Genomic DNA, 26,304 nt, shown 5'->3' with positions numbered 1-26,304 from the left:
ACTCATAGAACCACAGAACATTACAGCACAGAAACAGGCCTTTTGGCCCTTCTTGGCTGTACCGAACCATTTTTCTGCCGAGTCCCACTGACCTGCACCTGGGCCATATCCCTCCATACACCTCTCATCCACGTACCTGTCCAAGTTTTTCTTAAATGTCAAAAGTGAGCCCGCATTTGGCAGCTCATTCCACACTCCCACCACTCTCTGCGTGAAGAAGCCCCCCCCCCCCATGTTCCCTTTAAACTTTTTTCCCCCTTCACCCTTAACCCATGACCTCTGGTTTTTTTCCTCCCCTAGCCTCAGTGAAAAATCATCTGAGAGGCTTCTTCAGTTCTGATCCATTGTGCGTAGTTTTCCGGTTTATAAATGTTTAAAGGTATAGCACTCACATGAGGCTCGTTAAGAGTTGTAGAGGTAATGAGAGAGTCATTTTACCTTTGCATGAATGGAGGTGTGAACTGTTGTGGAGACCCCAGGGTAGAGATGTTAGAACTGCATTGTAAGCAACTGATAGGTATTCCATTCATGCAAAGACAAGACAAATTACTCTGTCATTATCTCTAAAGTTCTTTTAAATGTTGCAATTGAGATCCCATCCACCACTTGTCCCTCTAGGTGAAGAAGTTTTCTCTCATATTTCTTTGAAACATTTCACCTTTTACCCTTAACCCATGACCTCTAGTTGTAGTCCCACCCAAGAAGTCTGCATGCATATAGCCTATCGATGCACCTCAAGTTTTTGTTATATCTCTATCAAACCTCCCCCCAATCTTCTACATTCCAGTGAATGAAGTAACCTACTCAATCTTTCCTTATAACTCAGGTTTTCCAGTCCCAGCAATTCCCTCGTAAACTTTCTCGGTACTCTTTCAATCTTATTGACATCTTCCCTGTAGGTAGTGACCAATTCTTCAAATCAGGCCTTACCAGTGTCTTATACAACTTCAACATCATGTTCCAACTTCTTTACTCAATATGTTGACATATGAAGGCCAATATTCCAAAAGCTTTCTTAACGACCCTATCTACCCCTGACACCACTTTTAATGGACCATATAGACACTGAACTGCCCTGCCTTCATCAACTTTACTGTTAGCATCCTGAAAAAACTCTAAAAGATTGGTTAGACATGACCTACCACACCTAAATCCATGCTGACTATCCCTAATCAGCCCCTTTCTATCCAAATACTCCTATATCCAGTCTCTTAGAATACTTTCCAATAACCTTCTCATTACCAATGTCAGGCTCACCAGACTGTAATTTCCTGGTTTATTTTTACAGCGTTTCTTAAACTGTGGAACAACATTGAGTATGCTCCAATCTTCCGCTACCTCACCTGCTGCAAGGGATGATTTAAATATCTCTGCTAGAGCCCATTCGGTTTCTGCGCTTGCCTCCTACAGGATCCGAGGGAATACATTGCCAGGACCTGGGGATTAGTCCACCCTGACTTACCTCAAAACAGCAAACACCTCCTCTATAATCTGTATAGGGTCACCTCACTGCTGACATGCCTCACTTCTATAGACAGTCTCCCTCTCCTGAGAAAATACAGCTGCAAAAAATTCATTTATGATTTCCTCCATCTCTTTTGGCTCCACACATGGGTTACCATTCTGATCTTCCAGAGGACCAAGTTAGTCCCGTACAATCCTTTTGGTCTTAACATACTCTCTGTAGAAGCCCGTCGGGTTTTACTTCACCTTGTCTACCAGAACAATTGTGCCTTCTTTTAGCCCTCCTGTTTTCTTTCGAGCGTTTTCTTGCATTTGTTATACTTCTCCAGTCTCTTGTTTGTCCCTACCCACCTAAACCTTCTGCCCACCTCCTTTGTTTTCTTAACCAGGGCTTCAATATCTCTTGAAAACCAAGATTCCCTAAACTGGTTATCCTTGCCTTTTATTCTGACAGGGACATACTGTACAACCTTTGTATTCACAAAATGTCATTTTTGAAGGCCTCCTACATACAGCTTTGCCAGAAAGTAGCCTGTTCAACCCACCCTTGTCAGATCCTCTCTGATACTATCAAAGTTGGCCTTACTCTATTTGAGAATCTTAACCGGCATACCAGACATATCGTTTTGCATATGTACTTTGAAACCAATGACATGTGATCATGTCAGGACACTGGAGCAGGGATCCAATCGCAGACCCAGTACTGCGCATGCTGTGATATTAAAGTTCAGGCAGAGATCAAAACATCTAGAGAAATCCAAAAAACAGAATCAGGAAACAGGCAGGGTCGATATTCAGACAGAGTACAGATACAAATGCTGGACAGGCTCAGGAAAATTCACAGGTACAATCTGGCAACAAACAGGTGAAAACACAGGACTGAAATACACAGCAATATACAGAAAGGCAGATGATAGGTGGAGCACGATGAGACATAGAAGTGGCAGCAAAACAGGTAATAAGAGAAACAGGTGAGAGGCGGGGTACTCAGTGATACAGAGGCCGGAGTAGAGCAGAAGCAGGGACAGGAGCACATGGGGCATGAAAACAATACAATACCTCAGACTGACAGCTAGGGGGAAACACACAAAAAGACAACGTTCAGCTGGAGGTACTGAGAGATTGCTTGATGCAAAGTGTACCTCTATACAAGCCCTGTCTCATTCCCTAATAGGAGATCAAGTATTATGCATTTTCTCATTGGGACTTAGGTGGCGTAGTGGCATCAGCGCTGGACTTTGGGGCGACAGGTCCTGAGTTCGAATCCGGCTGGCTCCCTTGCACACTCTCCATCTGTGCCTGGGTTGCATGTTGAGCAACTCGACCTCGTTTAAAAAAAAACCTGGAGAGGGATGGGAGGGATGGAATCTGTCAGGTTTCAGATGAGCAATCACTAAAAAGATCAGTGCAAAAAGCATGTCATGACACACCCACTTTTATTAAGGAATCTGTCCTGAACACATTTGACAAACAGGAGTCCCAGTCAATATGTAGAAAATTAAAACTTTTTGCAACAGTCTGCAATCACTCTATAAATTTGTTCCTACGGGCTGGTGGGTGGTTTATAGTATAGCCTCATTAAGTGGTGGTTCCTGAATTTGCCTGAGGTCTTAGCAACATCTGTCTCCAAAAACACTCCACTATCTGGTTTGCTAGTCTGGTTCCATCCTCCTGCAACTCTAGTTTAAGCGCTACCATGCAGTACTAGTAAACCTTCCCACTAGGATATTAGTCCCCTTCCAGTTCATGTGCAAACTCTCTTCTGTTAAAATAATTGACCTGTAGCTTTTCCTCTGCTCTCACTCAAGCCTCCCATCACTGAAGCCTCAAAGACCCAAAACCTCAAAATCCCACTCCAATAAAGGCCTATCTGCACCTAATTTGCACTTGCTAATGAGTCCCGATCTCTGATTGGCTGCCATTCAAGTGCCGAAACTCCCCTGAAGCCCTGTTTTTAATACACACTCACTGATCTGAGTGAGTCACCTCCTCTCTCCTAATCCTTTAACCAATGTGCAAGTGCATCCTTAAACGTCATAGTCATCCAGTCACACTGCACAGAAAGAGGTCTTTAGCTGGTCCATGCCGACAAAAATGCCCCTCTAAGCTAGTCCCATTTACCCCTGCTAGGTTCTTATACCTCTACATTTTTCCCATCCATGTACCATGTGGTAAAGAGAAAGGTCTAATCCGGCCCACAGCGATTGTTACTGTACATCCCACCACCCGGCCTCCATTTTCTCAGTTTCTCTATCTCCATCACGTTTGCTCTGATGAATAAACATTCTGAAAGAGGAAAAAGTATTCAAAAGGAAAGATGACACAACCAGAGCTAACAAAATAAGCCAGGGCCTACAGAGAAGCCGAAGAGATGCCATATAATAGAGCAAAAATTAGTGGGAAGTTAGAGGCTTGGGAAGCTTTTAAAAACCAACAGAATTCATTAAGAAGGTTGTTACGTACCCCGTAACTGGGTCACTTACCAGCAAAGATAGAGAGGTCCGTTGAAGTCTGATGGTACTATTTTAACAGTATTTATTGATGAAAATACACAAAATAATATCAATGCAAACATACAGATAATATAAGTCATCAATACTAAATCTAAAAGCGTGGGTATAATAATAATCAATAAGAAATAGCTCTATCGTTGTCTAGGGGATAATGCATTGTCTGAAGGAAATACGAAAGTCACTGTTAGTTCATTCAAGCTGCAGCGTTTTGGTTTGAGAGAAAGACGGGTTAAAACTTGCCCAGTCCTTTTATGATGTCAACCCTTCGAGAGTCGTTGGGAGTTGGTTTCCCCGTTGTTAGCTAAAAGCCGTTCTTCCGTGGTAAAGGACACTGGTTCCGGGGCAAATGGAACTGAACGCACGTGGCCTCCTCCCACCGGCTTCCGCTATTACGGGATCGCTAGCGTTTCTTCTGGTGCGTCTGAGGGGCTGTTCCCACAGACCCTCTTTTATCCTGACTCACAGGGTCTCAGATGTCAATCAGGTTGGGGGTGATGCAATCCCTCCCTCAACCAGTCCACTTTGCCTGAGGGCTTCCACGTAGCACAGTATTGTAATACAGAAGTCCGTCTCCAAGAGACAATGGCCGTTTCCCGTAGCTTTTATATCGCCGGGGGTGGGGGGGGGGGTCAAGACATTCCGCACGTCTCTCTCTCCTTTCCTGGGTCTCCTGACCCAAATCAATAGCGATCCTGCGATTCTCAAAAAGGAGGGGACTGCAGGCGTAACAAGGTAAAGATGGAATATGGAAGTAAGCTAGCAAATAATATTAAAGGAGATACCAAAAGTTTCTTCAGATACATAAAGTGTATAAGAGAGGTGAGAGTGGATATTGGACTGCTGGAAAACTATGCTGGAGAGGTAGTAATGGGGGACAAAGTAATGGTGGATGAACTGAATAAGTATTTTGCATCAGTCTTCACTGTGGAAAACACTAGCAGTATGGTGGAAGTTCCAGGTGTTGCGGGCACGAAATGTGTGAAGTCACCATAACTAGAGATAAGGTTCTTGGGAAACTGAAAGGTCTGAAGGTAGATAAGTTACCTGGACCAAATGATATACACTCCAAAATTCTGAAGGAGGTGGCTGAAGAGATTGTAGAGGCATTAGTAATGATTTTTCAAGAATCACTAGATTCTGGAGTGGTTCTGGAAGGCCGGAAAATTTCAAATGTCACCACTCTTCAAGAAGGGAGAGAGGCAGAAGAAAGGAAACTATAGGCCAGTTAGTCTGACCTCAGTGGTTGGGAAGATGTTGGAGTTGATCAGGGCATTGGAGTGACACGATAAAATAGGCCGTAGTCAGCATGGAAATCTTCAAGGAAGGCTCTTGCCTGACAGATATGTTGGAATTCTTCGAAGAATTAACAAGAAGAATAGATAGACAAAGGAGAATAGGTTGATGATGTGTACTTGGATTTTCATAATCCTTTGACAAGGTGCCACATGAAGCTGCTTATCAAGATACAAGCCCCTGGTATTACAGGAAAGATCCTAGCATAGATAAATAAGTAGCAGATTGGCAGGAGGCAAAAAGTGGGAACAAGAAGAGTCTTTTCTGATTGGCTGCTGGTGACTAGTGGTGTTCCATAGGGTCTGTGGTGGGTCTTTTTACATTATATGTCAATAACATAGATGATGGAATTGATGGCTTTGTTGCAATGTTTGCAGATGATATGAAGATAGGTAGAGGGGCAGTTAGTCTCGAGGAAGTAGAGAGGCTACTGAAAGGCAGATTAGAAGAATGGGCAAAGAAATAGCAGATGGAATACAGTCGGAAAGTGTATGGTCATGCACTCTGGTAGAAGAAATGAAAGGTTTGACTATTTTCTAAGTGGAGAGGAAATACAAAAACTAAGATGCAAAGGGACACGGGAGTCGTTGTGCAGGATTCCCTGAAGGTTAAGTTGCAGGTTGAGTCTGCGGAAAGGTAAATGCAATGTTAGCATTCATTTCTAGAGGACTAGAATATAAAAGCAAAGATGTAATGTTGATACTTTGTAAAGCACTGATAGGTCTCACTTGGGGTATTGTGGGCAGGGTTTGGTCCCTTAGAAAGGATGTGCTGAAAGTGGAGACAGTATATTGATGGCATGAGATTTGGACTCTCTTATTGGATGATTGTGGTACCATCTGTGCTTGCTATTTTGTGTGTGCTTATGTGTGTATGACTGTTGGTGCTGAGTTTTGCATCTTGATCCCGGAGTAATTGTGTTTGATTTGCCTGTATTCATGTAGGGTTGAAAGATGATTAAACTTGAATGAATTGAATTGAAATTGAGTTACAAGGATAGCTTTGATTGGATTTGCCTTGAGCCTCAGACTTGTGGACAAAGAATCTACAAAAATACAGAAGCAGCTAGGCTGCAAATTGCTGAAAATCCACTGAATGTTTAAAAAAGCATCATACATTGTCTCTTAGCTCTCTAATCTAAATATACTTGCCACATCAACCTGTAATCGGATCTTGAACTTCCTCACTAATAATATCCAGACAGTGAAATTTTGCAAATGCCTATCATTCCCCCCCACCAACCCTGAACACTGGTGCCCCACATGGTGTGTACTGGGCCCACTTCTCTACTCTCTCTCCCTATGTCTGCACTCCTATTTATGCTACAAACTCAATCATCAAATTTGCAGATGACACAGCTGAGATCAGCCAAACAAATCTGCTAAAACTGTCCAATTGGTTCAGGAACCACAACCTACCACTCAACATCGAGAAGTCAAAAGAAATGATAATTGACTTCAGGAAGGGAAGAGGTCCCGAACAAGCCCCACTATTAGCGTAGTAGTTAGCACAACACTTTACAGTACCAGTGACTCGGGTTCAATTCCTGCTGGAATCTGTAGGGAGTTGTATGTTCTCCCCATGACCACATGAGGTTTCTCTGGTTTCTCCCACAGGTGTACTGATTCGTCTTCATTGGTCAGTACAGTGAGGATAGGGTTAAATAGGTGGGTTGCTAGCCTTGAAGGGCCTCTTGCACTAGATCTCAATAAATAAAAATTTATAAATGGTGAGGTAGTAGAAAGTGTCTCCCGTTTCAAATTTTTGACCATCACGGAGGAGCTCTCCTTGGTCTGCCAACAAAACCTCGATAGTAGGGAAGGTACAACAGTGACTATACTACCTGAGGTGCTAAAGGAGAGCTAATCTGCTCCAAAAATCACTGGCCAACTTTTACCAGTGTGCGATAGAGAGCGTACTGGCAAATGGAATGAGAGTGTGGCAAGACAGATCACAAAGCACGCGGACGGGTGATTAGGATGCCTCAGCACATCACTGGGACTCAACTACTGGGGCTAGAGACAATCTGTAACTCTCAATGTGCACTCGTACCATCATTAAAGGCCCATCCCATCCCATCCCAGAGACTGTCTGCTCAATCTCCTGCTACCTGGGAGGAGATACAGAAACACCTCAGCCAAGATAGTAAGACTGGAAAACAGCTTCTTCCCAAAGGCAGCTGAATCATGCTATATTCCGGATTGCTAATTACCTTTGAATGTTATAGGCTATCAAAGTAAGTATGGGATTTTGTTTCCAAATTAAGTTATATTGTATGCATTGTTTTGCACGGACTGGAGTAGCATCACTATCTCGTAGTCCTGAGCAATGACATTAATGTTCCATTCTACTCCATTCTATTCTAATTTCTAAGGAAAGAAATGACATGTTCAATCATTCCTTGCAACTCCAGTAAAGGTCTTTCACACTTTCTCTAATGTCTCCATGCCCTTTAAATAACACAGAGAGCAGAACTGACATTAGTCACCACGCATGGCCCAGCCAAGGTTGCATGTAAGCTTAGGAAGACCATCCTTGGGTTTTTTCCCCGAAGAATCAAGCCCTTGTGATGTTTGCATATTCAGCTTGATCAATCCATTTGTGTGTAAATAGTTACCTAGCCACCTGAGGGATCTCAGCTGCTATCTCGAAAAGGGGGAAAAATGATGATATTGGAAAACGGAAATGAAAAGGAAAAATGCTGTATAAACCCAGCAGACCAGGCAGCATCTGTGCAGAGAGAGTTAACAAAGACCTGTTATCTGCACTAGCAGTTAAGAAAAATGATATTTTAAATTCTAATTATGTGTGGGGGTGGAGAAAGCAAAAGGTGCATCTTTGGTAGGGAGGCCGAACGATACAAATGTTGGTGATGCTGGCTGTGAGAGGGAGGTGAAGACTTTTACAACAGTCCGAAGGAGTTGGAAGTAGCAGATGGTGAAGAGAGATAAAGGGAAAAGTGTGCTGAAACCGTAAAATATAGTATTGTAGAACTCTGAAGTTTCTACGAGACTACATTAAAAGAGAACATTGATAATATTAAAGAAGTAATGCAACATCTGTGGAGTAATGTTATATGTTGATAGCTTTTCATGATAAAAAGCTAGTCCTGTTACAAACTGGTTACAGTCGGCCCTTCTTATCCGCAGGGGATTGGTTCCAAGACCCCCCGCGGATACCAAAATTCACGGATGCTCAAGTCCCTTGTTTAGCATGTATCAGTGCGGTGGTCTTTAGGACCCAGTGGAACCCCGGACTTTATTTAACATGTCTCAGTGCGGTGGACATTAGGACCTGGCGGCGCAGCTCTGAATCGCAGTGTTTCTGTTCAGGAAAATAATCACGATCGCGATTGGAAATAAGGTGGAAGTAAAAAAGCGATCGGAAAGAGGTGAAACACCATCGGTCATTGGAAAAGCTTAGGCTACAGTCGGTCAACGATCGGAACAATTTTAATGGAGCATGTGAAAGGCCCTGCCCCGATGAAAGTTACAATTGTTACTAAGCAACGCAGTGGTTAAATTATTGAAATACGTATGTTTCTTAAGTGTTTTATATGCATAGAAAGGTAAAATATATACTAAGAAAAATGTTTGACTGACTGACTCTGAATAATACCGGATGTACCTGTTCCGACTTCAAATCCGACTTAAAGATGGACTCATGAATGGAACTCATTCATAACCCGGGGACTGCCTGTACTTTTAAGTCATTTCTAGATTACTTATAATACCTAATACAATGTAAATGCTATGTAAATGGTTGTTATACTGTATTGTTTAGGGAATAATGACAGGAAAAAATAGTCTGTATATGCTCAAGCAATGAGTGCTGGAGAGAGAACTTCTGGGTTTTCCAGATCTGCAGTTGGTTGAATCCACGCATGCGGAATCCACGGATAAGGAGGGCCGACTGTATCTCTGTATAAGGTTTAATATCGCCAGCATCTGTTGTGAAATTTGTTCTCTTTGAGGGAAAAAACCTGTGAATTAGAGTAATTATATATTTGCATACCAAACTGTGATGCAGCCGGTTAGACTGCTCTCTACGGCCATCTGAGAAAATTTGCTTTTGTCTTTGGTGACATTCCAAAGTCCAGGAAGACTTTGTGTTGTGCTTTCTTTGTCACTGCAGGAAGGATCCTCAGAGACGTTAACACCCAGAAACTTGAATGAAAGTGCTCACTCTTTCCATTTCTGATCCCTCCTAAGAGGTGTGTTCCCTCGTCTTACTCTTTCTGAAGCCCACACCAGTTCCTTGGTCTTACTGACATTGAGTGCAAGGTGTGTTACTGTCAGCCAGAGAAAGAATGAGACTAGACCCTTGGTCTTAGGTCTCCTCCTCCCATCAAGGCTTGTTGCGTTGACTTACACAGCACGGCAGATTCACCTACCTGGGCAGCATCATTTGGTAGAACGCTAGCCAGAGCGCTCAGCAAATCTTCAGATCAGTGAGTAACATATGGGGATTGACCAAGTACAGCGTCCACACCAGGGTGAACACTAGAGCTGTGTTCTGTCCACGTGCTTGTACGGGTCAAAGTACTGGCACATGACAAGGATGTGGAAGCCATAGAAAGGGTGCAGAAGAGATTTACAAGGATGTTGCCTGGATTGGGGAACATGCCTTATGAGCATAGGTTGAGTGAACTTGGCCTTTTCTCCTTGGAAGCGATGGAGAATGAGAGGTGACCTGATAGAGGTGTACAAGATGATGAGAGGCATTGATCGTGTGGATAGTCAGAGGCTTTTTCCTAGGGCTGAAATGGTTGCCACAAGAGGGCACAGGTTTAAGGTGCTGGGGAGTAGGTACAGTGGAGATGTCAGGGGTAAGTTTTTTACTCAGAGAGTGGTGAGTGCGTGGAATGGGCTGCCGGCAACGGTGGTGGAGGCGGATATGATAGGGTCTTTAAGAGACTTTTGGATAGGTATATGGAGTTTAGAAAAATAGAGGGCTATTGGTAAGCCAAGTAATTTCTAAGGTAGGGACATGTTCGGCACAACTTTGTGGGCCAAAGAGCTTGTATTGTGCTGTAGGTTTTCTATGTTTCTTTGTTTCTATGACAGAGAGAGAGACTTGCCAAGTTGTTGTTATTTCACAGCATGAGTTTCTGGAAGATTCTCTGTATTTTTTGGCTAAGAAAGGTCTCCAACCATGCCTTACTCCTTCAATGTCATCAAGAGGACATGTTGACAATCATCACGAGGAAACACTGGCAATGGATTAGGCATGTAATGAAAAGAGACACCAGTGGTGTAATGAGCAGTAATGTAATGGGTGAAAGATCACACATATTGTTCACAGTCGAAACTGTTCCTCATATAGTGCCGATAAAAAGTTTTCATGTTTTATTGTCTTACAACATTGAATCACGTTGGATTTGATTTGGATTTTTTGATACTGATCAACAGAAAAAGATTTTTTCATGTCAAAGTTAAAACAGATCTCTACAAAATGATCTAAATTAATTACAAATATAAAACACAAAATGGTTGATTGCGTAAGTAATCACCCCCTTCAAGTCAGTATTTAGTAGATGCACTTTAGGTAGCAATTCCAGCCTTGAGTCTGTGTGGGTAGGTCTCTATCAGCTTTGCACATCTGGACACTGCAATGCTTCCCCATTCTTTACAAAACTGCTCAAGCTCTGTCAGATTGCATGGGGATTGCATTGAGTGAACGGCCCTTTACAAGTCCAGCCACAATTTCTCAATTGGATTGAGGTCTGGATGCTGACTTGGCCACTCCAGGACATTAACTTTGTTGTTTTTAAGCCATTCCTGTGTAGCTTTGGCTCTTTGTTTGGGGCCATTGTCTTGCTGGAGAGCAAATCTTTTTCCCAAATTGTAGTTCTCTTGCAGACTGCTTCAGGTTTTCCACCAGGATTTCCCTGTATTTTGCTGCATTCATTTTACCCTCTACCTTCACAAGCTTTCCAGGGCCTGCTGCAGTGAATCACCCCCACAGCACGATGCAGCCACCACCATGCTTCATGGTAGGGTTGGTGTATTTTTGATGATATGTGGTGTTTGGCTTACATCAAACAGCACTTAGTCTGATGGCCAAAAAGCTCAGTTTTGGTTTCATCAGAGCATAGAACCTTCTTCCAGCTGACTTCAGAGTCTCCCACATGCCTTCTGGCAAACTGTAGTCGAGATTTCATGTGCGTTTCTTTTCAACAGTGGCTTTCTCTTTGCAACTGTCCCATAAAGCTGTGACTGGCGAAGCACCCGGGCAACAGTTGTTGTATGCACAGTCTCTCCCATCTCAGCCACTGAAGCCTGTAACTCCTCCAGAGCAGTCACAGGTCTCTTGGTGGCCTCCCTCACTAGTCCATTTCATGCATGGTCACTCAGTTTTTGAGGATGACCTGTTCTAGGCAGATTTACAGCTGATTGACTTTAAAATTTTCTTGTATGCATCTCCTGATTTGTGCTTTACAATAATCTTTTTGTGGAGTTGCTTGGAGTGTTCTTTTGTCTTCATGGTGTAGTTTTTACCAGGATACTGACTCTCCAGCAGTTGAACCTTCCAGATCAGGTTTATTTTTACTGCAGTCACTTGAAACACCTTGACTGTACACAGTGATCCCAGTTTAACTAATTATGTGACTTCTAAAACCAGTGATGACTGGGTGTGTCATATTAAAGGAATGTAAATAGTTACGCAATCAAATATTTTGTGCTTTATAATTGTAATTAATTTAGATCACTTTGTAGAGATCTGTTTTTACTTTGACGTGAAAGAGACTTTTTCTGTTGATCAGTGTCAAAAAAGCCAAATTCAGTCCACTGTGATTCAATGTTGTAAAATAACAAAACATGAAACAAGGGGGATGAATACTTTTAACAGGGACTGTAATTCATAAACACCGCCATAGAGTTGTATTCACTTTAGGAGATGGTGTCTGATGTAATGGTGTCCGTGTAAAGCGACTGTTTTTGCTTTGTTCGTAATGGAAGTAAAGGTCTGTGGCTTTTGTTAAGCATGTAAAATGACATTTGCATGTTTTATTTGCAAAGTCCTGTGTTGGTGACACCAACACTCCTGGACAAATCCGGAGTTGTTCAATGACGTGTCGACAAAAGCAGTTGCTTTGAAGTTTTGGGAGCAGCCCGCCACCACGTGGTTTGCAGAAGCAGCAGCCCAGTTCGCATGCGAGAAGTCACTGAGGACAATAGCAAGGTTTACTACATTGTGGCATCACTACCACGTCTACTAGGAAACCACTGACATGTGTCACTCTGAAAACTCACCTGGACTGTCTGAGTCTGAGCAGGCCAAGCAGCTGCTCTCTTTGCCTGGTCTGGGCGATGCTGGGCCTTCAGAACTAATGAGGGAGATGCTCCCTCTCCTGGCCAATCACCATCCTTGTTTTATTTTTAAAGAGCTCTTTATGCAACAAATGCCTGATTAAGTTTGCATAGCCCTCGCTAATTCACAGTGAAGGACTTCCTGAAATGGCCGATAGTCTACACTCAGCCAGGCAGAGGTGCATCGTTCCTCCTCCTTTCCCTGTCTCAATGAGCTGGGTGAGTAGAGCCTCCAGCACACTCGCACCTGCCTCTCTGAACCAGACAATGTTGGGTCTATGTTTTCACCATACACAGTTCTGCACAAACATCAAGAAGTGCTGACCATCGGAAAATTGGGACATCAGAGGTTCCAGCTGCTAGGGTTGTCTACTGTTCACTACTGACACCCTTTCAGGATGATGCTTCCTGTGTGATGCTGGCATCCAGGTGAGTATGCTGACAGTATCTCCACTGATTGTAAGTGACAGACCCTCACTAGAGGCTGCCAATCCGGACTTACGGGGCACAATGCATGACGCCCTGCTTCAGTGGACACCATTATACATGGGACTTTTTCTTGGTGGAAGCTGATAAACCTCTGCCAGGCACAGATTCCCTGTATGCCAGACCAGTGGTCCCCAACCTCTGGGCCGTGGACCGATACCGATCCACGAAGCACGTGGGGGGGCAGCTGTATCCAGGTCGCACCCAACACGTCTTTAAGAAAAAAGCCGAAATAAACAAGATAATTAATTACGTTCCGGGTGGCACGCAAATGTCGGCCCAGTTCAGAGGCGATTGCCGATTGCCAACATTTACGTGCCAGGTGGCACATAATTAATTAGCTTGTTTATTTCGGCTTTTTTCTTAAAGACGTGCTGGGTGTGACCCGGATACCGCTGCACCCCACGTGCTTCGTGGATCGGTATCCGTCTGCAGCCCGGAGTTTGGGGACCACTGTGCCAGAGGACTGATAGTAGATCCTAAGAACTGCTGGCTTGTGAACGCAAAGGACTTTGGTCGTTACCCTGTACCCCCAGTAGGTTCCCCACAATGACTCCGTCTAGCACATGCACCATTCGCCTGCTGGGTGAATCCCCAAACCTCACCGAGCCCACATTTTCCACTACAGTCACAAAGCAGGGGATGAGCACCACATTTCCACAAGTGGCTCGCTGGTCCGCGCCTGTGCACGTAGACGGGACCCAGAAAAGCCGGCCAGCACGAAGGCTGAGTTTGCTAACGTGGAAATCCTTGGCATTGTATGCAGGGTGAACAGCCCTTGGGCTTCATCTCTCCACGTGGTCCCAGAGCCCGATGGTGGTTGCCATCCATGTGGTGATTACTGCCTCCTTAACGAGGCCACCACCCCCCATCATTACCCAGTCCCACATATTTGTGACTTTCTGGCACGTTTAGCCAGAAAGATAATACTTTCTAAAGTGGACTTAGTCAGGGGCTACTTCAGGTGCCTGTGTGCCCTGCAGACATTCTCAAAACTGATATTTATTTGAGTTGCTATGCATGCCGTTTGGGCTGAAAAATGCAATGCAGGCTTTCAAGCTAATTGACTCGATGTTAAAAGACTTAGATTTTCTTTTTGTTTGTCTGGAAGACAGGCTTGTCCAAACCTGAACGCTTATCACATTGCCGCACACTTCTCAAGCACTTCAGCCAACATGGGCAGATTATTACCACCACTAATTGCCAGTTCAGCTTGTCTACAAATGACTTTTTTGGCCACTGCATCTCTGCAGAAGGTGCAACATCCCCGCTGTCAAAAGCCACTGCTATTATGGACTGTTCACTGACCTGCCAACATGACAGCTGACCAATCTACCTGGCCAGTGGTGCAGGCTTACAGGATAGCAGTCACGGGCCTGTAGTCAGCTGAGGTCAATTTCAGGGACGCAGAGTTTCTTTCCTGTGGATTGTCTTAACCGGTTGCCCTCGCTGTATAGTGCCTGCAAACTGGAGGTTTACTGTTTATACTCCATTCACTGCCTCTCTCATCCAGGCAGGAAACTGGTCACTTTAAGGTCTGTGTGGCATGGCCTCATGAGGGACATGAAGATTGGAGTGCAGCCTGTGTTGTGTGTCAGCAGGTGATGATTTAGTCCACATCGATGTGGAACACCCGGGCGGTTTCACACCTCTCCTTACCATGGTGGACCGAGCCACCTGGTGGCCAGAGGTCCGTCCCTTTGCTATTGATGACAGCTGCAGACATGGCTCGGGCGCTTATCAACAACTGGGCACCCCATCTGGTATTTCTTCCAACCACGGTCCCCAGTGCACGTCAGACAGAGGCCCAGAACCTCGTCAGTAGATTGCAACACGCCACGGCGTATCACCCGCAGTCCAATGGCCTGTGCGAGCGGTTTCACCCGTCTTTTAAAGGTTGCTCTGAGAGCCCTCCTGGGAGAATGAGTGTTGCAAGATCATCTCCCGTGGGCCCTGCTGGGGTTCATTATGACTCCAAAACCAGACGTGCAGCCAGACCTCTGGAGCTGAGTTGGCGTACGGGTGCAGGATGGTTTTTGCTCCTTTTATAAAATATTATTTATTTATTAAATTTTAGAAATTACAAAGAATAAATGCGGTAATAAAATAGTAAGAAAAATAATATTAACCCTCCCCCCCTCCCCTTAACCCTTATCTAAAGAAAGAAAAAAAAGGAAAGAAGAGAAAGAGTGCCTGGATATCGGAGGATCCCCACATGCTCCATGGAGTTCAAAATAACTTTGATATTTATTTTTACTTTCCCCAATTACTATAACTTTATCTTCAAAGGACCTATGTATTTAGTCCTATTTTTTGTAAGTATGGGAACCAAATTTTCAAAAATATATCATATTCATTTCTTAGATTGTATGTAATTTTTTCAAGTGGAATGCAACTATGTATTTCATTATTCCAACGATCCATAGTTAAATATAAATCAGATTTCCAAGTAACTGCGATAACTTTTTTGGCTACTGCCAATGCAATTTTTATAAATTTTTTCTGAAACTTATTCAATTTAAATTTTGTTATTGTCCCTTCAATATCTCCTAATAAAAATAATACTGGACTATGTGGGAGTTGTACTCCAATAATTTGTTCCAATAAAAGTCTTAAATTTATCCAAAATGGTTGAATTTTAAAACAAGACCAAGTAGAGTGTAAAAAAGTACCAATTTCTTGATTACATTGAAAACATCGGTCAGACATATTTGAATTTAATCTATTTATTTTCTGTGGTGTTATATATAATTGATGTAAAAATTATATTGTATTAATCTAAGTCAAACATTTATTGTATTTCTCATTCTATCAGAACATAATCTTGACCAGTTTTTTCCATCAATTTTAACATGCAGATCAGATTCCCATTTTTGTCTTGATTTATGAATTCCTAATTTAATTGTCTGCTTTTGAATCAAATTATACATACAAGATGTAAATTTTTCAATTTTTCCTTTCTGAATTAATATTTCTATTTCACTAGGTTTTGGCATCAACATTGTTTGTCCCAACTTTTCTCGTAAATAGGCTTTTAATTGAAAATAACAGAAATATTTTATATTTATTTTTTAATTGATCAAACGACATCAATATACCTTCAAAACAATCACCTATATATTTAATCCCCTTTTGAAACCAATTATGTAAAAGTTTATTATCCATTGTAAAAGGAATAAGCCTATTTTGAATTAAAGTTCTTTTTGCTAATAAAGATTTCTTTATCATCCATATTTACCTTATTCCATAAATCAATCAAGTGTCTTAATATAGGAGATTCTTTTTTTTCTCGTATCCATTTGGATTCCCATTTATATATAAAATCTTCTGGTATATTTTCTTCTATCTTATCTAATTCTATTCTAATCCATGCTGGTTTTTCTTCATCAAAAAAAGACACAATAAATCTAAGTTGATTTGCTTTATAATAATTCTTAAAATTTGGAAGTTGTAACCCTCCTAAATCAAATTTACATGTAAATTTTTCCATTGATATTCTTGACATCTTTCCTTTCCAAAGAAATTTCCTTACATATTTATTCAGTTCCTGAAAAAACTTCTGAGGTAATTGTATTGGTAAAGTTTGAAATAAATATTGTAATCTAGGAAATATATTCATTTTTACAGCATTAACTCTACCTATTAATGTTATTGGTAACATCATCCATTTATCAAGATCCTCTTTTTTTTAATAATGGCAAATAATTTTGTTTGTATAAATTTTTTACATCATTATCAACTCTAATACCTAAATATTTTATCCCATTTATTAACCATCGAAATTGAGTTGCTTGTCGACATTGATTATAATTTCCTTTGGTAAGGGGTAAAATTTCACTTTTATCCCAATTTATTTATAGCCTGATACTTTCCCATATTCTTCCAATCTAAAAGATAATCTTTGCAAAGATTGCAATGGGTTTGTTAAATAAATCAAAACATCATCAGCAAATAAATTAATCTTATATTCTTCTTGATTAATTCTAAAGCCACCAATATCTGAATCTGTTCTAATTAATTCAGCTAATGGTTCTATTGCCAATACAAATAAAGCAGGTGATAATGGGCAGCTTAGTGTAGTTGACCTCGTTAAGCAAAATGGTGTTGAAATCTGACCATTTGTAACTACTTTAGCTTGAGGATTAGTATTTAAAGTTTTAATCCATTGTATAAAAGATTTTCCTAACTCATATTTTTCCAATACTTTAAATAAAAAATCCCATTCCAATCTATCAAATGCTTTTTCTGCATCCAAAGCAACTGCCACACTCATTTTTGTGCCAAATGAATTATACTAAGTAACCGGGTTATATTATCCATTGATTGTCTATTTTTAATAAAACCTGTTTGATCCATATGTATTAATTTTGGTAAATATTTAGATATTCTATTAGATAAAATTTTTGCTAGTATTTTATAATCTGTATTCAACAAAGAAATAGGCCTATATGATGTTGGTTTTAAAGGATCTCTATCTTTTTTTGGCAATACAGTTATGATCGCTGTTAAAAAAGATTGTGGGAGTTTATGCATTCTTTCCACTTGGTGCATTAATTCCATAAAAGGAGGAATTAATAAATCTTTAATTTTTTTATAAAACTCAGGAGGAAAACCATCTTTCCTGGGGATTTATTACTCTGAAGTGATCCTAAAGCTTCTTCAACCTCTTTTAATGTAAAGGGCATATCTAATCCTTTCTGTTCTTCCAAATTTAATTTTGGAAGAGTTATTTGTGATAAAAATTTATCTATCTCAGCAATCTTATTTTTTGATTCTGATTGATATAGTTCAGTGTAAAATTTTTTAAAAGTTTCATTAATTTCTAAAGGTTTTTAAGTAACCTTATTAACACTTGTTCTGATTGCATTTATGGTTTTAGAAACCTGTTCTGTTTTCAACTGCCAAGCAAGAATTTTATGTTATCTTTCACCTAATTCGTAATATTTCTGTTTAGTTCTCATAATTACTTTTTCTGTACGATACGTCTGGAGTGTATTATATTGTAGTTTTTTATTAACAAATTGTCTTTGTTTTTCTTCTGTCATATATCTTTGAGATTTTTTTTCTAACTTTATGATATCTTTTTCCAATTGATCTATTTCTGCTGCGTATTCCTTCTTAATTTTAGATGTATAACTTATAATCTGACCCCTTAAATATGCTTTCATCGCTTCCATAATACAATTTTATCCTCAACTGAATGTAGATTTGTATAAAAAAAAATTGAATTTGTTTTTTCATAAAATCACAAAAATCTTGATGTTTTAATAGAATTGAATTAAATCTCCATCTATAGATCGATTCCTCCTTATCCATCATTATCATTGTCATTATAAAGGGGGAATGATCTGACAGTATTCTTGCTTTATATTCCACACTTTTCACTCTATCTTGAATATTTTTTGATAATAAAAAAAAGTCAATCCTTGAGTAAGTTTTATGTCTATTTGAATAAAATGAATAATCTCTTTCTCTTGGATTAACTTTTCTCCATATATCAATCAGGTTTAAATCTTTCATTAATGATAAAGTTAGTTTTGTTACTTTTGATTTTGTAGCAACTTTAGTTGACCTATCCAAAACTGGATCTAAACAAAAATTAAAATCTCCACCTATTAATATTTTATCATGTGCATCAGCCAATTTCAAAAAAACTTCTTGTATGAATTTTGCATCATTTTCATTTGGTTCATAAATGTTCATAAGAGTCCATAATTCTGAAAACATTTGACAATGTATAATCACATATCTCCCCCCAGAATCAATTATTACATTTTGTATTTTAATTGGTAAAGATTTATTAACCAAAATTGCAACTCCTCTCGATTTTGAATTAAGTGAAGCTGCAATAACATTTCCAACCCAATCTCTCTTTAACTTCTTATGTTCTGTTTCTGTTAAATGTGTTTCTTGTAAAAAAAAGCTGTATCTCCTTTCATTTTCTTAATATATGTTAAAACTCTTTTTCTTTTCACAGGTCCATTAATTCCATTGACATTAAAACTTAATAAATTAAGTAAATTAATCATTCATAGTACTTTGGGAACTCTTTAAAATTCTCCATGTTGCTATGAGTCTCTCCCCAACCATCCAGGCAAAAAAGAAGAAAAATAGAAGAAAGATAACTAATATATAAGAAAAAAAAACAAAATACCCCCCCACTAATGTTGTGAATAAAAAGAACACAACATTACCCCCCCCCCCCATTTTACTGGTCATGGCAATCTCCATGATTGTACACGTGAAACTTGCAGCCATCGATCAGGAGCTCCCCCAGCTCCCCCGCAAAAAAAAAAGAAAATATATTAGTGAAGAAAAAAAACCAAATAATTAATGTCTCTACTCCCAATTAATACTCCACGAATATTTTTTTCCCTTATAATGTCCATCAAGTCCAACCTTGTTTCAGTCTTCATCATTAGTCCATTTCAATTCTATAATTCTTTACTCCTACAGGTAATTCTTGTACAAATGTCTCTGCTTTCCGGTAGTCAACGAAAAAACTTCTTTCTCCATTATCCAGGAAAATTATCAATTTTGCTGGGTAGCTCAATAAAAATTTATAGCCCTTTTCCCATAAAGATTTTTTCACTGGATTAAATTCCTTCCGCTTCTTCAGAAGATCGTAACTTATGTCCGGATAAAAAAAAACTCTTTTCCCTTCTATTATCAATGGCCCATTTCTCTTTTTAGCACCTAGAGTAGCTGCCTTCAAGATAATTTCTTTATCTTGGTATCTTAAACATTTTATCAAAATTGATCTTGGATTTTGATCTTGTTGCGATCTTGGTCTTAAAGCTCTGTGTGCTCTTTCAATTACTTGACTTCCTTCTTTCATTTCCAAAATTTTCAGAATCCATTCTTGAAAGAATTTTATTGGATTTTCTCCCTCTGTACCTTCCATAAGACCAACAATTTTAATATTATTTTGTCTACTAGCGTTCTCAAGCGCATCCATTTTTTCCAACATCCTTTTTCTTTCTATTGTCCAGTCAAGATTATTCTCTTCTATCTTGTGTATTCTTTCAGTGTTTTCTTCCACTTTTACTTCCATCTCTTTAACTTTATTATCCATCTTCTTTTGTTTTTCCACCACATTATCGAGTGTATTCTGCATCCTTCTTATATCTGTTCTTACAGCTTTTAATTCATTCATCATATCTGTTCTTATAGCTTTTAATTCATTTGTCATATCTGTTCTTATAGCTTTTAATTCATTCGTCATATATATCAGGATATCTTTTATGTCTCCTTTAATCTCTTCCTTCTTTTCCTCTTCATCTTCCTCTGAATTTCCCAAAGAGTCTGTTTCTACTTCCGACCCACTTCCAATTTCACTTCCAGCTGCAGTTGGGATTTGTAGTTTTGTTAATATCTGTTCATGCATACTTTCGCGCATGCGTTGTTCTTGCCGTTTCTTCTTAGAGACCGCCGACATTGCTGCAACTTCCTTTCCTGCATCATCGAAAGTGCCATGCACTTCGCCGGGAGGAGATCCAACTTGAGTCCAAGGCTTCACCGAGACGGTTAGGCCTTTTTCCCTGCCGATTTGCGCAGTCTTCGAAGTAGTAGCTTTCTTCTGTTTCGGTTTAGGAGCCATATCAAAAGATAATCCTGAGTTACTTATAAATAGTTTCTAATAGATATTTGTTAACTCTTCTTCATTTAAACCCTACTTCATTACTTTTTACGAGGGAGCTGGATTCCCAACGTCTCGACCCTACGTCATCACGTGACGTCCCCCGGTGATTTTTACTCCTGACACCATGATCATGTGGTCAGCATTCCGGCCACCTCAAAAATCTCAATTCTTTTACTTTCATTCCTACCTCCACCATAACGTACAGCAGTCTTGTGTTCCAGTAGGCCTGCATTCCAACCTGTTCATTTGTGTCTGCCATGATGTACGTCAACACCCCTTAAGCCCCTGTTCTGCATTTTGGAATAGGGCAAAAAGACTTTTATTGTAGACACGAAGGGTAAACTGGATGTATTTCTGTAGATCGCCATCAATGGGCCCACCTAGACCTGGATGGTTCCATTACCATACCATACCTACTGACATGACCATGTGGGGTTAGCACACCCCTGGGCGAGCCAGAGGCACGGGCTGTTCCCCCAACCGAGGCACATAGGACCCGAGCTGGGTGGCTCATACGAGCTCCAGGCAGATTCACAATGCTGGTTTTGGTGAAGGCTTTGAAGGGTAATGTAATGGGTTATAGATGACACATTTTGTCCATAATAGAAAATGTTCTACATAATTCACAAACACTGTCATTGAGTTGCTGTGTTCAGTTTAAGAGATGGCATCTGGTGGTGTCGTCAGTGTCAAGTGATTGTTTTTGGTTTGTTGGTAATGGAAGTAAAGGGTTGTGGCTTTTGTTAAGCACGTGAAATGACTCCCGCATGTTTTATTCACAAAATCCTACAAACTTACTAACCAGTACATCTTTGGACAGTGGGAGGAAACCGGAGCACCCAGAGGAAATGCACGCACTCACAGGGAGAACGGGCAAGCTCCTTGCAGACTTTGCCGGAATTGAACTCGGAACTCTGGAATGCCTCAAACTGTAATAGCGTCACACTAACTGATACGCTACCGTTCATTAATCCGTAACACTCTTACGGTACAACATGGAGAACAAGCACACAAGCTCCTGCTTTGATGGAAAGCAGCGATTTTAACTTGTATCGCTTAAAGCCACTTGAATTGCAGTTTCTTCTGTAAAACTCTCTGGTATTATGGATTTTTGATCTGATATAAACACACTTTCTGACACAACACCAGGTGTTCTAACAGACTGTCAAACTTCATGTCTCATAATGCTTGTTACAGTACTCTGTAATATTGCATCAACGATGTCTCCTGTGACTCTCTTAAACTTCCAGTTGATGTTATAGCTCCACTTTTACACTCTGCTGTGTCGAAGAGAGCTTATTGTCATGTGTACCAGTGCACTAAAGCCTTATTTTCAGCAGAATCACAGGCACACATCATATAAGCAGCATTCACAGGAGAATAACATAAATTAAAAAGCATAAATTTAACAAGAATAAGATCAAGTTTAAGTCCATTTTAATCCAAGGTGGTCATAGTGTTGCTAAATTGGAGTGACTAGAGTTGTGGAGATTGATGCAAGAATTGAATGGTTGAAGGGAAGTAGCCGTCCTTGAACCTGGTGGTGTGGGACTTCAGGCTTCGTACCTCCTGCCCGATGGTAGCTGTGAGAAGGCATGGCCCAGATGGTGGGGATCGTTGATGATGGGTGAGTCAGCACCTCAAGTAGATACTATCAGTGCTCGGGTGGGCTGTGCCTGTGATGTGTGGGGCAGAATACACTACTCTCTGCAGCCTCTTACAGTCCACATGTACCAGACCATGATGCAATCAGTCAGGGCACTCAACAGTACAGTTGTTAGAGGTTTGTTAGAATATTTGGTGACAAGCCAAACCCTCTTAATCTTCTAAGAAAGCAAAGATACTAACACACTTTACGAATGACCTGCAGCCTAGAACAGGTCATTGGAAATGTGAACACCTGGGAGTTTAAAACTGCTGACTGTTTACACCATCATTTTCCATGGTGAATGTTGCCCTTCCCCTTCCTGAAGTCAACAATTGTCTCTTTTGTTCTGTTGATGTTGAGCAAGAGATTCTTGCAGCACCTCTCAATCCGGTGTCTTATCTCGCTCTGACAAGCTGACTCATCACTGTTTGTGATTCCTTTAACAACGGTGGTCTCATTGCTGAATTTTTCAATAGCTCGAAGCTGTGCTTCGCCACACGGGCCTGTGTGTAGAGTGTAGAGCAGGGACAGCACACAGCCTTGAGGTGCATCTGTGTTGATGGTCAGAGGATCAGATTTTGATACTGATCCTCATTGACTGAGGTTTGTTGATGAGGAAATCGAAGATTCAGTTGCCGGGGGAGATACAGAGGCCCGGGTTTTGAGGCTTGTTGTAAGTTTGGATTGGGTAATTGTGTTGAACAGCAAGCTGTGATCATTGAATGTATGAGTCCCAGTTGCCCAGATTTTCCAGAGCAGAGAGAAGAGCCAGAGAAATAAGATTTGCTGTTGACTTGTTGTGGTAGTAAGCAAATTAATGTGAATCCAGGGGTTGATCTGCACTATAACCAACCTCTCAAAGCACTCCATGACATTTGGTATTATTGGCACCAGAGTAGTCACAGAGGCAGGTCACCACCTTCCTCCTGGGCACTGATGTAGTAGATGCCTTTTAGAAGCACATGGGAACCTCAGACTGCAGAAGAGAGAATTTGAATATGTCCGTGAATACCCCAGCCGGTTGGTCCGCACAGATCTTCAGTATTCAGCCAGTGGTGTTGTCTGGGTCAGGCACATTATGTGTTTTCACCCTCTTGAAGGATGCCTGGACATTTGGCTCAGATACTGAGGCTACATCCACACTAGACTGGATAATTTTGAAAACGCCAGTTTCACGTAAAAACAATAGGCGTCCACACGATACATTTTTGAAAATATCTCTGTCCACATTGAAATGGAGATTTTGGTGAATCACCTCCTCCTGTGCATGCGCAGGACACATCTACCGAAAACAAGCGACATGTTTGGCGTCGAATCTCGCCGTAAAAGTGCGCGTTTGTGTAGTTACAGACTAGAAAAACTTAAACGATGGGCAGCTGTTGGCTCTTGCGCAGGAGAACTTAAAAGTGAAAAAAACAAATACTGGAGGGTACGGAGGCAACCGACAGGGAGTTCACGGACAGATTGACCCGGCTGACGACGAACATTGAAAAACTGACTAACTCTGTTGCATTAATAAAGCACCTTGTTAAATGTATAAAACATGTCTGCATCAGTGTTATCTTGTATTTCCATACGATGTTACATTAGGCTGTTACACATCTATTGTCAGAGAAGTACTTGAATAAATAGGTAAACCACTTTCATACGAGCAAGGACAGAAAACAGGGCAAAGTGAGTATACTTATTTATTCAGTGAGTTATGGGTCAAAGTATTTGGTGAGTACATTTCTAACTCTTCTGGCTTCAGTCTTATTGCCGTCTGTTTTGAAATTGTTAGGTTGCGTTCAAGAAAACAATGATATAGCGCGCTGCTGTCTGACAACGTCTGACAACGTCTGCTGTCTGACAACGTTTTCAAAAGTCCACATCCACACTGATCTGCCCGAGCAGCGTTTTCAAAAATACCCACCCTGGAAAGCGTTTCTGAAAAGCTCTGGTTTCAGGGGATGAAAACGCTGTTTTAGTGTGGATGGAGGGTAAAAAGCTTCAGAGAAAAAGCTTCAGTTACGGAATTATCTGGTGTAGTGTGGACATGGCCTGAGGTTACAGGTTATGTGAGATGCAGGAGTTCATGTGGGCATGGCGTTGTTCTCTCTTTCAAAGCATGCCTTAAAGGCATTGAGCTCACCTGCAATACAGTTGTGCAATCTGAACTCGCCCTGTAAGAAGTTACATAGTGCAAACCCTCCCACATCTGTCAGCTATCTATCTGCGATTCCAATTTAATCCAAAATTGTCTCCTTGCACTGCCAATGGTCTTCTGGGGATCATTAACGCAGGATTGCCTCCAGTTCCCATTGCAACACTTTGACGTGTGGACTCAGTCTCATTTCTCCATGTTTTGACACAGAAACAGCAGTCTTCTTCTGTAATATTATGGAGTGTTGTGACACACTCTGACAGAATGGAATGATGGCTCCCCCCTCTGCAGCCCCCTCCACATCGCTGATGCATCACTGTAAAAATAGTTTGCATGTGTAACATGTATCAGTGTGGATTGCAGCTCCCATTGTGACAATGCATGATTTAACAGCCTATGTATAAATATTTCCAACAATAAAAATTCATATACTGGTCCAATCATGAGACACTCTTATAAACAAGCATGACTCCAGCCTACATACAACATTTTCTCATGGATCACCAATATATCAGATGTAAATTGCTACTGTGGCCATTTTGTAGTCAGGTTTACAGCTCACTCTATAGCAATTTTTGGTATGATAGCATGTCATGCTGTCACAATGTCAGCTTGGTTACAGCTCCCGCTGCAATATGACATGGTTTACTACAGGTTCTAGTGCCAAATGTAATAACCCCTGATCGGGCAGCACACACTCTTACACCCTCTGATTATGGTTTTCTCCTGACATGGCAGTTTCGAATTCAATTTAACATTGTGTGATAGAAAGGCATGGATTATTGGTTTCTCTGTAAAAATCTTTCTTGTACCATGATGGATCACTGCTCCCTGGTAATATATTCTAACATAACATATTGGTCACAGTATCATCTGTAACACTGTCTGATTTAATAGAATATGCCTAATGCCCATTGTAACCAACTCAGCTGTAACAAACATTCCTATTGTAACATGCCTTGATGAAAGAAAATAGAGCTTTGTATCATGGTCTCACATCAGCCGTAGGTCCCTCAGTATTGTGAGGGCAAAGGTTAGCCCAGCTTTGATCCTGTCTGATCTGACAGAGTGGATTGCAGACGTGCCTGATTTAGCTCAAATGAATTGTGTTCTAATCGGGTCACTGGTTTTGGTTTCCATTGTGACATTCACTGAGAGGGCAACATGGTCTATGGTTCCCTCTGAAACGCTCACAAATGCAGTAGCTAGTGCTTCTGCCCCATAGCTCCAGCGACCATGCTTTAGTCCTGTGTGTCTGTTTGTGTGGAGTTCAACGCGTTCTCCTTGTGATGGCATGGGTTTGCACAGGTGCTTCGGTTTCCTCCCTCATCACAAAGACTGAACTGTGTGGGTTGTTAAGGCTAACTGTCCACAGTAAACTGCCCCAAAGGTCTGTTAATATCATAGAGGGGGGTGGAGATTGACAGGCATGTGTGAGAGAGAATAGGCTGGAAGATGCATGGGGTGTTGAGATGTCGAAGTGTTGGGATGGACAGTAGTACTTGTCTATAGATCATGGTGTCTGCCATTGCTCAGTGGGTGGTGGGGGAGGGGACCGTTAAAACTTTACTGCTGCTTGTGCATGGGGGGGGGCTTTGGGGCCATTCATTCTTGGGGTCTTTTTTTCCTTGTTTCGTGGATGTAAGGGTTTCAAGGTTGTAGACTGTAACATTCCCTGACATTAAATTGAACCATTCAGGTAAGGAGGGATAGAATGGGATGAATGGCTTCACTTTGTGCCATTGTTAAAAATAGAAAACAATTGTATTGTAAATATCTCCCATTGTAAATATTGATAATGT

The sequence above is a fragment of the Hypanus sabinus genome, chromosome 7 (genome assembly GCF_030144855.1).
Source record: "Hypanus sabinus isolate sHypSab1 chromosome 7, sHypSab1.hap1, whole genome shotgun sequence".
Classification (NCBI taxonomy): Eukaryota; Metazoa; Chordata; class Chondrichthyes; order Myliobatiformes; family Dasyatidae; genus Hypanus; species Hypanus sabinus.
The sequence above is the reverse complement of the archived record's forward strand: the minus strand, read 5'-3'. Positions refer to the sequence as shown.